The sequence below is a fragment of the Manduca sexta genome, unplaced genomic scaffold (assembly GCF_014839805.1).
Source record: "Manduca sexta isolate Smith_Timp_Sample1 unplaced genomic scaffold, JHU_Msex_v1.0 HiC_scaffold_341, whole genome shotgun sequence".
NCBI lineage: Eukaryota > Metazoa > Arthropoda > Insecta > Lepidoptera > Sphingidae > Manduca > Manduca sexta.
In genome coordinates this window covers 1-15,730 of record NW_023594475.1, presented here as the reverse complement: position 1 = coordinate 15,730, position 15,730 = coordinate 1, and the positions used below count along the sequence as shown (strand labels likewise).

Below are 15,730 nucleotides of genomic sequence, written 5' to 3'. Positions count from 1 at the left end.
AACTACATATGATTTGAATGGCTACATTAACTAGCCTGTGTTATTACAGGGAATTATGGGGTTTAACATCGAGAGTGAGTATTTCGGGGTGATAATGCGAATACAGTGCCTTGTAGCAAAATGTACCGTAACATAATATCTAATAATACAAAGTTTTGTACGGTGTGTACGTTTATGGGCAGTCGTTTACCATCAGACGACTAGCTTGTACATAAAAATAACTTTTATAATATTATGTTGGATAACCATGGGCAATAGGTTTTACTTATCGATGAGCTCATTTCTAAATCTCTCGCGCCGCCATCCATACATTCACTATCATTGTAATCTGATGTTATGTTCGTGTCAAAATATGTTGTCAGGTATCTGAAATGATAATCTCGATAGTTATTTTAGAGCAAAATAGAAATGTCTTAAAATAAAATTACCATGTTTTGAGTTGGAAGACGGATTTATAAATATTGGTAGAAAAACAAATTAAAACTTTTATTAATTTTTCCTTTTCAGTAGTATAAATTGTGATTTTTAGTTCACTAACAATCAATGAATGATTGAATAGTGCAGTGTACATATAAGTTAGCATACACGCGTAGTGAATAAACTAGTGGTCAGCGGTCGGGCGGTTACTCCCGCTTCGTGCAGCCGCGGTCGACGCGCTCGGCGCCGCGCGGTCTTCCCGTCGCGACCCGCCGCGCGCCAGGGGATGCCATGTCCACGATATTGAAATATACCCACTGCTGTATATTCATATTGAAATATTGATTCACATTTGTGGCCGAAATTAAATTGAACTGCGCGTTTAATCTGATGACCAAACTTTACAAGCCACCCACGCACGCATGTAGTACATACTCAGCATGGAATTATGCCCCAAATTTGCGTTATCGTAAAAAGAAGGTCATTACCTGGTCTAGGATATTTATGTATGTATGCTTGTAAATATAAGAATTAAATTGTATTTGTTACTGGCAATAATCAGTTTTCCTTATTTCCCGTTTTAGTTATAATTATAATGAGTAATGACACGAAATAAGTTAGCACGGTTATAGTAGAAACACCTCGAGTAAGTATTAAGTTGTTATAAAAAAGCTGAATTATTAGCACTCACGCCAGCGAGAAAATATAAAACTGGAAATATTTTAACACTTTATATATTTATAGCGGAGAATTTAAAGGATTTAATGGCCCTTAATCACGTTATCTTAACAAACAGTATAAAATGTTTTGTACGTTGTTGGCCGTATATTAAAGTTTTATCTTATATTTAATCTTTTTATATTTGCTTTATATTAATTCAGTCGACGACATTTAAATATATTTATACTAAACCTACACATTTTTTATCTGGCAGTATAAGTTTAATGAGACCATATAGAAACTGTTATGGTGTCTTTTATCGACTGTTCCATAAAGTAACTACGCTATTTTACTTCACAAGTTTTTAAAAGATTAAAGTGTCTCTGATGTGATTTTTTATTTTGATTCAAATTCGTATTGTCTATGACCGCAGCGTGGAGCAAATATTTTAAATATTCTCTAAGTCTAATAGAATGATGGGTCTTCATCTAATCAAAATTAGTCAATACATAACAATTCCGATAACCTAACTTTGTTCTTCCTTTTCTTAATGTAGAGGTAGTAGGTACCGACAAGGCTTAAATACTTACCAGTTGGTGTTATCGCAGGTATGGGCGGCGAGGCGTGCGCCTGCGAACCGGAGCAGGCTCGGCGGCTGCCGGACCCAGAACCCGACCATCTGTACGACCACCACTCGTCAGAGGAAGAACTAGAGGTACCACCACACAATTGTTATTGTGCTTAATATTATAACTGAGGTGTGATTTAACACGGCGCTGCGCGGCGGCGCGGTGGAACTGTGGATTAGTATTTGTTGTCATTATAATTGGTTTCAACCTTTTTAACTTTTACAAGATGAAAATATATATAGTTCTAAATGGTTTCAGACGTCTAGCATTTTGTAAATATAGGAACAAGCACTACAAAATTATTATGTCGAACCAAATAATATTAATATGGTGTTTTATGGCTGACTACGTCAGCTTGCAATTTTGTTTAAATAAATATAATTTATACTAATCATAACTTAATAACTATAAATATTTTTGTATTTCTTAATATGCTTGTAAAACTTGCAACAAAATCAGTTCAGCTGGCTTTACGTAATAAGACTAATAAATTACCATACAGATAGCATATAGACAAGCTTTTTATTATATTTAGAAAGTATAAATGTATATTATAAAGTTCAGATTTCAGACATTGTTCAAATCAGTTTTAAGAATATAAATACAAATATTATCACAAATTAACATAATATTAAAATAATTAAAGAGCGTTATTACGTATGGATGTAAAAATAACAAGCTCGTTGCTTTTGATTCGCTTTTTTAATTATCATAATAGACAACGTCGCGTCGCCGAGTCCGTGTGACGTCACATTTTACTACACTATTAAAATATTGACATGACTCGTATCAAATTGCTGCAATTGACATGTCTAATCGTTTAATTAGCTTGTTACTGGAGTAGGAAAAGTTAAGCAAGTCAATGAGCAGGGGAGGCTTTGGTGAGGCATGGGTAAAAGAGCCTGGACATTATCCACGAGTTCAGAATAATATGTATTTAAATCTTAATCGAGACTCCACTCGACCCTCTCTTCCCACTTGGCGAAGCCTGCTGGTTACCCAAAAGTATTATTTTCATATGAAAATTGCAATCGGTCTCTCTAATCCACGATCGCCGCTGTGTATAACTCTGCATCTATCCATAGGCACGCTGTGTATAGTGTCGACACTGCTCTCTGATGCCACATGACATGTGACATTGTGTTTAATATCCTCGGCTAGTATTACATCAGAACACAATTATTCAATCAGTGGATATTTGAGACTTGGAAGTCAGGTGGAGATGTCATACTGCAATTCTGCTACACATATATTTTTGTAAAAGTTTGAATTTAAAGAATGGACCTTAGATCATCACCTACTATTTTAATTAAAAAGGAATTAGATATATAAGTGATTATTGTTTAGGAAATTTGTGTGTATGGGGGATTCATAATATCTTAACCAGAGTTAACGCTTCAGTTACCGGACACAAGTTCTAAATATTATAGTAGGTACGACTCAGTAACCCGTGGTATTACTGTACAGCGTGCCCATTACACATATTATACTATAATGTTTACAAATACGACAACGATGGAAAAATAATGTCAACAGTCCTCTTTGTATGATTACTTACCTCAGTGGTGTGGTTGCATTGCGTAAAATCTCAGGTTCGAATCCGGGCTTCGACAAGTAGGTATTTAAGTTTTTCTTCTCATCATCTGCCTGGAGTCTGGAATTTGTGTCCGATATAGCGAGGACTCTGTCTCTATCACGTCATAGCATGAAATACACATGGCGAAAAGTGGATGCACTAGTTGCGCTTCTGCCTACCCTTCGCGGATAACATGTGTGTATGTGTGTGATTGTGACTAAACAATCCATTTTTATTTGTGTCCATTGTATTCAATAAATACTGCAATGCAGACAAATACTATTTGAAAAGAATTAATTCTTTATATTGAGTATTTCCTTCCTCGAATAGGATAGATCTAGATTTTACCCTAAAGTGTTACAGTAGCAAAGGCCATCATCAGTATAGTTGGAGTAATTAGAGTGATGTCAACACTTTAATCATAATTAGTTGCGTGAATTTTGGCTTCTCGCGGCCAATTGACACGAGTTAAGTCTTTTATCTTTACTAACTATCGGAGTATGTACCTTTTTCCTCTGTATATTGCTAGGTACATGTATGTATAATTGTTAAATTACCACATTGCTTGTTAAAAGTTTCTTCTGTCTTTGAGAGAGGGTAGGCCCTTCGTTCGTTTCCGACTAAATGTAGTTTGTGAGATTATATTATGCTTTTGAAATTCTTAGGCAAAAGTTTTAAGCATCCTTAGCTTTAATGTTAAAGTGAACGATAGGTTTAATAAAAAATATGCCGTAAAATAGCTGTTGGTGCTCTGAGTTGTAGGTTAGCTTTCATATTGTATCAAAGTGTATGAAGATCATAAGTAGTGAATATGTACCTATATATATGTAGTACATCATTAATGGAAGGATTTTGCCTTAACCCTTTTTGTCGGGACAAAGCCTTCATCCAATCAACGTTGACATGAATTTTGGAGAGCGCCTGCTCGCCCCTCACCGCCCTGCTCCCGTTCAGCCCCCGGTGAGCATCACTTTTTTCTCATGATGAAGTGAAAAAAGAGCATGGAGTTAACGTAAAAATATAAAAAATGTTCCGGGAGAGACGACGATCCACGTTGTGGCGTTGACCCCGCTGAGTGGCGACGTGTCACGTGTGTGCATTGTACACTGTGTGTGTGCATGCGTGTGTGTGTTTGACAATGCGGTACATGCCGCGCCGGCACACAGCTCGACGCAAAAGCTTTTTAGTGAGTTAATGTTTATATTTATCCAAAATCCAAAAGCTGTTGCTCTATTGGTTTATCAGAAGTGTGATTACTTAAAGATATTTATTACTATAATCAGACTATAACGACATCCTAACATAATGTAACATTAGAGTATTAACATTAAATAGATAATACTTTTTGAGTTATCTCCACTTATTTTTGATTAGCTTTTAGTTACAAATATTAACTTTTATATATTTATAACATAATATTTCGTGGTTAATAAAATTTTAAATGGCGCATGCAAAAATCTATTAAAAGAGAACATATTAAAGCTCGGATGCTATACAGAAATTGTTATGTTTAATGTCGGCGAAATCCTTCTATTGCGTTTGGGCATTTTGTAGAATACAACATGTTGTAGAATGTAGTAAGCTAGTTGGACCGGGTCGAAACCACGGTCTGGCTGAAAATCGACGTCAAATGGTCGATCAGCGGTTATCTGATAACTGGAAATATCGAAAACACACTGAATGTTTTCTCCATAAGAACCATGGCTCTTCCTTAAAGTTCGGTAGCTATAACTTCTCCCATAGTGTGAGTGTTCATAAGTGGTGATCATTGACCATCAGATGGCCTAGATGCATATCGCCTTATATATATTCTTTCATAAACATATTCTAATGTGTGGGCGAGCGGGCAACGTATCAAATAGCGGACCGTGCTCGCCCACACCCACCCTATTCGAATCAGTACCCATTTTCCCTAGAACGAATTCCCCTCCCTGACTTGAACAATAAAAAAAAAAAAAACAAATCATATTTGGAATGGATATAAGACGGTGGTCCGATCTAGACTTAATATAATTAACCTATACTTACACACTCTACAGTTCTATAATTACAGAATTAAATACATCCTATGTACAAGCTAAGAGACCGCTGACGCTGGAATTTAATGTTTCCTTTTGATTTATGATACATAAACGTAACTAACATATTTCCGCGTCACTAATAGAACAGCTCTACGTCTTGACTCGCGGACGTCGTTAAACTAGTACTACGTCCGTAAGTTGGTCGCATCTACTAAATGTTTCGGATAGTCCTTTATATAAACATATACATCACTAAAAGGTTGTTGGCATAGGAGAGACTTTTGGAGACTCCCGGCTTCGCACCTGCCGTTGCAACTCCTGTTAGCCATGATCGGCAGTGGCACGTTTTTTGTGATACCGAGCGGTGATGTCGTCGTCCTAGAACATATTAAAGGAATATAAGCTAGTTTTTGAGATAGCCAATTATGAACCCACCGTGCCATAGAATCTGTCCCACATAATATTGAAAATACTTTGGTCTCTTATTACACATCGGTTAATCTCCACGTTGGTCGCGAAAAGGAGGTCCAGGTTTTTAAATACTTAAGTTGTAAGGGCAAATATTAAATGGAGAGAACATGTTACTTCTAAGTAGACGAGAAGTCACGTCCAATATGGCTATAGGCTTTAAATCATAGGACGGTCCCACGTCAATGTCTCTGTCTACTACTTTAAGGATAAACCCTTGAGACTGGGTATGCGTGTTAAGTAATAATGATTCTACTACGTTATTTAAAAACGCTTTGCGGTTTGTAACAACTGCGGTTTAATAATTTTATTATATTACTTACACACGCATGTTAGGTGAACTAATAATTTTGTCCGCCTGGAATTTTATTTATACTATTCACCTTTTCCCCATTATATTGAATTATATCACCAACGTATTGCAGTTTAGCTTTACGCGATGATTCCTCTGCTTATCTTTCTCTGAGATATTGGGTGAAGTATAAATAAAGTAAATACGTACAAAATTTTAGAACTGTGCAACCTAAATTAGCAACAAGATCAGTAAACTGTGAAAATGTTATTCTGACGTGCATACTGTGTAAGGGTGAACGCCCTGCGGTACCGGCGGGAGGGTTTTATTACGTCACCAGGCACCGCGATCAGTTGCATTTCATAATTCCACGTGATCACGTAACTACGATTCGATCCTGCCCTCGCCTCTTCTAGAAGTTCTGTGACCAACCCTGTGAATTTCTGTCTTAACTGGTGGGTCTATAGTGAATAATGTCCGCCTGAATTTACGCCACACATTGTATTTTTCTGCCATCAAACAAAAGTGAGATCCGCCTTAAAAGAGATTGGGAGACGTTATATTTAATGTATCAGATTGACTAGCACAGTTCATACATTGCTATGTAGATTTTGAGTAACTCCTTTTTAATCACCCCTTAGTTCCTAACGGTCTGGTCCTGTAGCGGAATTAATTCCGTGGGATTGTAGGTTTGCATCCGACGCATCGCCGAGAGAAGACGATGCAAGTTATTCGTTTTTCTCGTCCAGCCGCCTCTTCAAACGATGTTTGTTTTACACTCAAATAAGAAATTCTTTTGTCTCAGCGCATTCTGAATGCAACAAAGCGAGGCGTCTAACGTGCTTTAATGGTTTCTAGAGTACGTTTACTTCTTCATAGCTCTGATGCAGGTTTTTGTATAAACATTGAAAATGTTTTTTAGCTGGGAGGGCGGATATCATTTGTTTGCCGGTGTTCAGACCAATCACTTGCCGCAGGTTATTGTACACATTTTTAATTATAGTTCTAGTAACACGCCAATAGATGGCGCCAGGAAAAAATTGTATCGCGATATGGTTTACTCTACGAGGAACCTATAAGACCTTTTCGAATTATTATACGATATATACCTCGCCTACGTACTGTGTAAATAATTAATCTATAATATATTTTTATAGAACTTTTTAAGAGGAACAATCCCGTCATACATAATTGTTGCATAACTTTAACCGTTTACGCAGCGCACGCAACGGAAGCTCTCAAAACTAATAAATTTTCCCAGTATTTGCAACATGTTTCATTACTGCTCCGCTCCTATTGGTCATAGCGTGATGATATATAGCCTATAGTACTACACGAATAAAGAGCTATCCAACACAAAAGAAATTTTCAGTTCGAACCGGTAGTTTCTGAGATTAGCCATTACTGCTCCGCTCCTATTGGTCATAGCGTGATAATATATAGTCTATAGCACTCCACGACCAAAGGGCTATCCGACACAAAAAGATTTTTCAGTTTGGACCGATAGTTCCTGAGATTAGCCATTACTGCTCCGCTCCTATTGGTCATAGCGTGATGATATATAGCCTATAGCACTCCACGAACAAAGGGCTATCCAACGCAAAAAGAATTTTTCAGTTTGGACCGGTAGTTCCTGAGATTAGTCATTACTGCTCCGCTCCTATTGGGTATAGCGTGATGATATATAGCCTATAGCACTCCACGAACAAAGGGCTATCCAACGCAAAAAGAATTTTTCAATTTGGACCGGTAGTTCCTGAGATTAGCGCGTTCAAACAAACAAACAAACAAACAAACAAACAAACAAACAAACTCGTCAGCTTTATATAATAGTATAGATTCTAAGTTCGTGAAAGTGTGTTGTTCTCATTACGGATCCAGACCTGTTCAGCCGGGTAGCGATAAAACAGTAAAACCCATCATATCGGCATATTCAGCTTTCAGTTAGTCAGCGTTTTGTCCGTCGATTTATAAATTCTTGCTTATTTGACGGAAGGAAACAAGCGACAAGGCAATAGATGATAGGTAATTTAATTTTAATAAATAACCCTAATATTAACCTAAAATGTTATATTTGATAATATTATGTCTTAGCCTTCTTTGACCGTTATAAATTCATCATTATTTTTTGTTTTCTCTAATAAGATAGGCCTTATCTAATTCGTATTAGAGTTTGAACAAGCATAACCGTTTGTCTCTTTCTTTCGCTAACTTAACTCTATTAATTATACGAAAGGTACAAAAGGAAAAACTTATTATTAATTATATCTGTTGTTATAAATCCCATAAAAGCTTAAAATCATGTTTCCTTCCCTTCCTTATTTGGTATGTGGACTGTTCACTATGTTTTTTCTGGGTAATTCAATTACGGTATTCAATTAATCTATACGCTGTTTTATATTTCACTTGAATTGTCTTCATTATGCTACATAATTACCAAACATTTATTGAGTAGGAAAATAAAAAATATACATTATAATTGAATAATATTACTTATTTATCCTAACGTCTGTTGAGGCAAACAGAGACGCAATCAAATGGGCGATCTCTCGTACGCAAACCTTAACGTCTACGTGAGGGTGACGAGCCCAGTGCAATGCCAGACTATTTAATTCCAATTTATATGTGGTGTTGATATTGTGTAAGAGTGGGCGTGGATCACCAGCGGACGAGCCGCGAGTATGCTGTTCGTCTCGTCATTAGATAATAGCTAGACTACCCACATTCACCGAGTTTATTTTCGTTGTAGGTTGCGGGCTTATTGTAAATAAATCTTTACTCTCTCCTACATTTGCACCGATACCACTGCAAAGCTAATGATTCGGTTCAAAAAACGTTCGATTATAAAACAAAATGAAAAGATATTATCGAAACACATAGAATAAGCTATCTATTGTATGGCCTCAGTACATTACAGTAACATGATACATGGTACAATACGCCCTCGAGCATCTCGAGCTCGCAATGGTTGACGGGGGACACGCAGGCACCTGATCTCATGGCGGACATTTCGTCCGTAATGGATTTAATTTAGTTTTGAAATACAATACATATAGGGGATGCATCGCTTTGTGATACGCTCGAGTGAGTGACACGTTATTTATCAACTCCTTTTAGTACCTACTTGTTTTTACTTTGATAGTAAGTATTTTTTATAAAATCAACGAACAATTTATTATAATGTTAAAAAACACAAAGACTTTATAACTTAAAAATAATGAATTGAGTCGAAAAACATACCCAATTTAATGAGGATTATAATGTGTGCCGGTATATCGATATGACACACTCGCGCACTTACATTACGTTACATCATGCGACGAACGTTATAAGCTCGTTGAAGTGGATGCTGTAGTTACCCTTTCCTTAATAAAAATAAAAATGTAAGAAAAAATACGTGAGTACAAGAAAATTTGCTTACAATATGTGAAGTACAAATTCGCGTTATCCGTGCGTATTTAATTATAATGATAACCCTCGCGGTTACTTTCAGCAATAATATCCATAAAAACATCAATATCAAACAGATAACAAAAATATTTTTATAATTTCGTTCCTTTGCGCGGTCTCTTGAATAAATATACAGTAAATAAAGAAAAACATAGACGTTTCTAAATGTAATAATCTTAGAATCCAGAATACTCCGTAATATCCTTTAATAATATTATTTGCCGGCGGAGTTCAGGAGTAAAAGTTTCAAGAGGAATACATTGATCATAATATCTTGTAAATAAAATGAAATATATCCTGTCCTTAAAGAATTATACTTATATTAGGAATTTAATGCCATTGCTGTAGATTCAAAACAATACATTACACCTACAGTACCAGCGCCACTAAGAAACAAGTCAAGACAAGTTATCCGTGACAAAGGCCAGCAAACCGAGCTAAAATGATATAACAACAACACGCGAGTTTCAATTGGCGATGTTTATTAAATTAGGCCGGCTGTGCCGCGAATAGAGCCGACCCCACCACCCTCGCCCGGCGTCCGCAACAATCGCACATATAGCCTCACATATTCTTGTCTCTTAGAGTTTCACACATTTTTATCACAGTATTGGATTAACCACAAAATGAGCGAAAGTTGGCGTTTTGTGTGATCTGTAGTACTGCGTTATAACGTACAAAATATGAAATGAATAGGTCACGTCTGTCCATAAATAGCAGCAACGCCTAAAAAGAGTCCGTCTGGGCACGTGTAAGAGCTTTGTCTATTTATCACATTCAATCAAATGTTCTTATAGAGCTTTTAACCCTTAAAACTTAGGGCTAAAGTTCTGATGTCGCTGTACACTATATATGGAAGGTCGGTTGCCGTCGGGTGACATCCTTGTCCCCGAACAGTCTCAGATATAAAAAAAAACACACAAATTTCCAAACAGATGTAATATAGTTCAATTTAAAAGATAGGAATATTAATTATTCACCATGTACCTAAGTAGTCGTAACAATTCGATAGTTTGCAACGTTTTTGGGGTCTCATCATTATACTCCCCCTGAGTTCTAAGTCAGTTCGAATCATGTAGTATCCATTTGACGGGGGTGAGAGAGCTGACGGTGGTGACCATCGCAGGTGATCAACGGCCTGCCGGGCGGCGCGGGGTGTGCGGCGGGCGCGGGCGCCGGCGTGGCTCCTGTGGCGGTTACTCGTGCCGGAGAGTCGCGCCGCCGTGTCGCCTCCTCGCCGCCTCCCGCAGCGCCCGAAGCGCAAGTGGCCTGCGCGAGCGCATCCACACGACTCGGACGAGCTAGCTCCGCGAGCGCCTTCCTCCGATGACGACGACACTAAGGTACCACTAACGCATTAGATGCCACACACTAACTACGTGTCATCAGCCATTATCTGCTGCTAGGTTGATGTAGAGACACAGGTACAGGAGTTCACCTAAGTTAAGCACTAACAAATTAGCAGTTGCTGCAATAGATGCGTCGCTAATTCGTCGGACATTGTTGATGAACGATGGTATAATTCGTATAATTAGTACACGGCCCTCACTTACGTATCCCCTTGGGTGTTGCAGGTGGAGACGCCCGTGCGCTTCCGCACATCGCCGCCGCTGGAGGCGCTGAAGCCGCGGCGGAGCGGCGCGTGCACGTGCGCGGCGGGCGCGGGCGGTGCGGGGGGAGCGGGGCTCGCGGACCGCGCGCCGCCCTCGCCGCGTCGCCGACGCATCGCGCTGCCACCTCCGCGCCGACATCGCCCCGCGCTAGACTTCGATAAGATGCAGCAGGTATGCTCACCCCACGGACACTTCAAACTTGAACAATACTAGACTGACATGCCCTAGCATCCGACATAAAATCCCCGACTTACAAGGGGTATTTTATCTCCTGTCTTAACAAGAGTGAATGCGGCAGGTAGGTCGTCACACCTCCGTGAACACTATACCGTATCTTTAGCTCGCAACGAAATCAATATACAATGATAGAAGACATATACGTAGCTCTACAATATTTCGTAAGGGCATTTGGTATCTATTGTAGAGAACGCGCGCCCATTCCTCTATTATACACAACAAAACATTAGCCCCTATTTAAAGCAAGTCTCCTCATACGAAAAGAATCTACTTCTTAAATAATATAACGTGCTGTACTTGTGATCGTAAATTTATTTAAAGTACTTGATACTCTATTATCATTGACGCATGCCATTGTTTCGCTTAACATCGATAAACACGAGATGACTTTAAATATACAATAAATTGACTCTACAATATACATTATTAAAATAAAGTTCATAATGAAAAAACATATTTATCCACTTTATGAAATAAATACATTCTAACTTAAATTAATTTGGGGCATACTAAACTAAAAAAAAAAGCCTTAAAAGTTTTGTAACCCTTGCCTGTATTATTTTATAATTGTTGTAAGTGGCCGGCGAGGGTTATTATTAGTGGCGCTGGTGGCGAATGGGTCAGGGCGCCTGCCTCGCGCGGCCGGCATACTAATGTGGCGAGGGGATGGCGCCCGCCACGCCGACGGCTGACTCTCAAAACATAAACAATAACAAAATCCATTCATAGCATAGTCTACTTAGACTCTATTTTTACGACTATCCGCAACATTTTACTTTTAACATATTGTAAGTTTTTCTTGTACCGATTCTTATAAATTATAGTTCCATTAACAGTAAATAGTAAGTTGGCCTGTCTCTAATTGACAGATAGAAGAAAAAATACATTAGTCCCTTGTTATTTGAACACTATTTTTCCTACACACTCGTGTCTCAGCGTATTGCGTAATGAACGCAGTGCGATGTCGTGCACTACTTACTAAATATAGGCTTTACCATTAGTTCGTGTACCTCTTGTGATATAAAAAATATATAGATACATAAACTAAAATACGTGGAAACTATTGCCTATTACTTTAATAAAAGCAAAAAGGCTAGCGAATGTAACCCAATAGTAACAAACTTTTATTTGTGCGAAATTCTCTTACAAAAAACCGCCTTCTATTCATCGTCGTCGTCCAATTTTATTCTAAAATATTTGCTATTCGGAATTCGTTACAATATATTTGTAAGCTGAAAGCCGAAACTGTTCAAAATCTGTTAGTTGTGAGCAGGGTTGTTTATGGATATGAAATTTCGGATATGGATATAGGAATAAAATTATATCGGTTTCGGATTCGGTTACGGATATGTAATTATTTCGGATTATCCGTTAGTTTCGGTTACGGATATTAGATTAAAGTAAAATAAAAATATTTTGAAATACAGTACGGCGACGATTACTAATTGTCATCGTCGATTATTAATTATCGATGAACTAATTGGGCGACATGGGTGTTCGGAAAACCTCTTAATTTGAGATGAAGTTTCAGTGAAATAGTGCCACCTCCTTTCCGTGAAAAGTTTTTATCACACTGTTTACATTTTGCAAAACAACCTTTACTTGATGGACGCATTTTGTCCTTATAAAATAAAAGAATTTACTACGTAACAGAACATTTTTTTCACTTTATTAAATTAAGTACCTACCTAGTCCTAAATGAAAAAAATACTATTTATGAGTTAGGTTATGTTATGACTAAAAATAACAAACTATACCAAATTCACGTGGCGCGTGAGCGGTGGAACAAAAATCTGTCGGAACATATTATCCATAACTTATCCGAAACTATTATAACGGATACGGTTACGGTTGCATTTTATTTCGGATATCCGATAGTTTCGGTTTCGGTTACGGAGCTCTATAACATCTCTGGTTGTGAGCTCAGATATATTAATTTTACACTGTTATGTAATTCGTATATAACTAAAACGACATATTTTTACGATAGGAAGAACTTAAATGAAAAATAAAAAAAAAACAATTAAAGATTTGGTATTGAGTTCATCTTCGGTCTATGAAGATGTTTTACAATTACTTTAAATCATCACTCTAAAAAGATAATCGTCATCATCCGAAGAGTGTACACTAAAAGATAATTTCCATACAATCGAAACATTTGGTAAATAAATAAAATATTATTTTCAAATTAATAACCACATACACTGTCTTGACTACCTTCAGTCTACGACAAGAACGCGGCGTGTACCAACAACACCTAAATATGTGCGAATTACGATCATTTGTCTTGTCGCACCAGCAGCATTTCAATGCAAAGCAGACTCATCAGCCGCTGAGCTATACGCAGGTATATAAATAGGAAATATACTAGGATGTAAATAATATATCTGTTTAATGTGTTAGTATAGTATCCGGTGATTTCAGGTTAAAGTAAAATAGTTCGCTTCGCTGTAGTCTGTCGGCATCGTTTGCACCTCCCGTATCGACACGAAATATTATAATACTAGCTTTTGCTCGCGGCTCCGCCTGCGTTATAAAGTTTTCAGGCTAAAGTTTTCCGTTATAAAATAGTAGTTTCCGGGAGCCTATGTTCTTCCCAGGGTCTCAAACTGTCTCCATACCAAATTTCATCTTAATACGTTAGGTAGTTTTTGAGTTTAACACGTTAAGGCAGACAGATGCAGCGGGGACTTTGTTATATTATTTAGAACTTTTAAGTGAAACAATCCCGTCATACATCATTGTTGCATAACTTTAACCGTTTACGCAGCGCAGGCAACGGAAGCTCTCAAAACTCATAATTTTCCCCGTTTTTGCAACATGTTTCATTACTGCTCCGCTCCTATTGGTTATAGCATGATGCTATATAGCCTATAGCACTCCAGGAACAAAGGGCTATCCAACACAAAAATATTTTTCAGTTCAAACCGGTAGTTCCTGAGATTAGCCATTACTGCTCCGCTCCTATTGGTCATAGCGTGATGATATATAACTTTGAGCACTCCACAAACAAAGGACTATTCAACACAAAAATATTTTTCAGTTCGAATCGGTAGTTCCTGAGATTAGCCATTACTGCTCCGCTCCTATTGAATATAGCGTGATGATATATAGCCTATAGCTCTCCACGAACAAAGGGCTATCCAACGCAAAAAGAATTTTTCAGTTTGGACCGGTAGTTCCTGAGATTAGCCATTACTGCCCCGCTCCTATTGGGTATAGCGTGATGATATATAGCCTATAGCACTCCACGAACAAAGGGCTATCCAACGCAAAAAGAATTTTTCAGTTTGGACCGGTAGTTCCTGAGATTAGCCATTACTGCCCCGCTCCTATTTGGTATAGCGTGATGATATATAGCCTATAGCACTCCACGAACAAAGGGCTATCCAACGCAAAAGAATTTTTCAGTTTGGACCGGTAGTTCCTGAGATTAGCGCGTTCAAACAAACAAACAAACAAACAAACAAACAAACAAACTCTTCAGCTTTATATAATAGTATAGATAATATTTCAAATATTTGCTCTTTTTTAACAGAACAATCACATAGTTTTGTATTGTGTAGCATAGTACTGGTAAATATGCGAGGGATGAGTGATGATGGATGGATGGATGGATGGAGGGATGGGTGAGTATTATATATCCGACTGGTTAACATCGTATTAGTTCATAATGGAAATCTGTGTCTAAAACGGACGGGCTCAATGGGTCTTAATGAAAGCAGTTTATCGCTTTTCATGACTGAACGTTGCCCTTGACAAGAACACCAACCAACACGCTAAACATACACCACTAACTAAACCACACTAAACACCGCAACATAATTCTGGCAATCGGGACTCCATTGCAAGTATCAACTGCAGTAAAAGTGACTAGCCGGATTAATAAAACATAAAAGCGTGTACACTCCTAAACAAGTCACAATGCGCATAGCAACCAGTGGAGCTCCCATGTCCTCAGTCCTTATGTTAGCAATCGTCGCTAACAACCCGCACATGTGCCACGGGGCCGAGTTCCCACGCTCGCACACATGTCTTGCACTGGGAGACAATACCCTGAGCCCGGGGCTCACGTACCCACCATTCTAAGCTTATGTCCACAGTTAAAAGTTTTGCCTACCTTGATCTATGCTAAAACCCGTTAGCTCAATGAGGGTGCTGAACATAAAATAAAACTTATATTCTGGTTTATCATAAATTCGAAAAATTTAAATAGAGCCTCCCGCCCCAAACAAATTACTAAATAAAAGGGAATAATTGACTGGAATAATAAATTATTTAGTAACAACAAACCATACTATTATTATTCTATTTGAGTAAGTTCAATTTGTTTTTATCTTAATTATTTTGAATCCTGTCATTTCAAG

At 37.8% G+C, this 15,730-nt stretch overlaps 1 pseudogene; it reads left to right on the top strand.

Annotated features, from left to right (window-relative positions):
• Positions 1-1,315: 1,315 nt before the first annotated feature.
• On the top strand, positions 1,316-11,437 carry LOC119192942 (annotated as a pseudogene).
• The last annotated feature ends 4,293 nt before the right edge of the window (positions 11,438-15,730 follow it).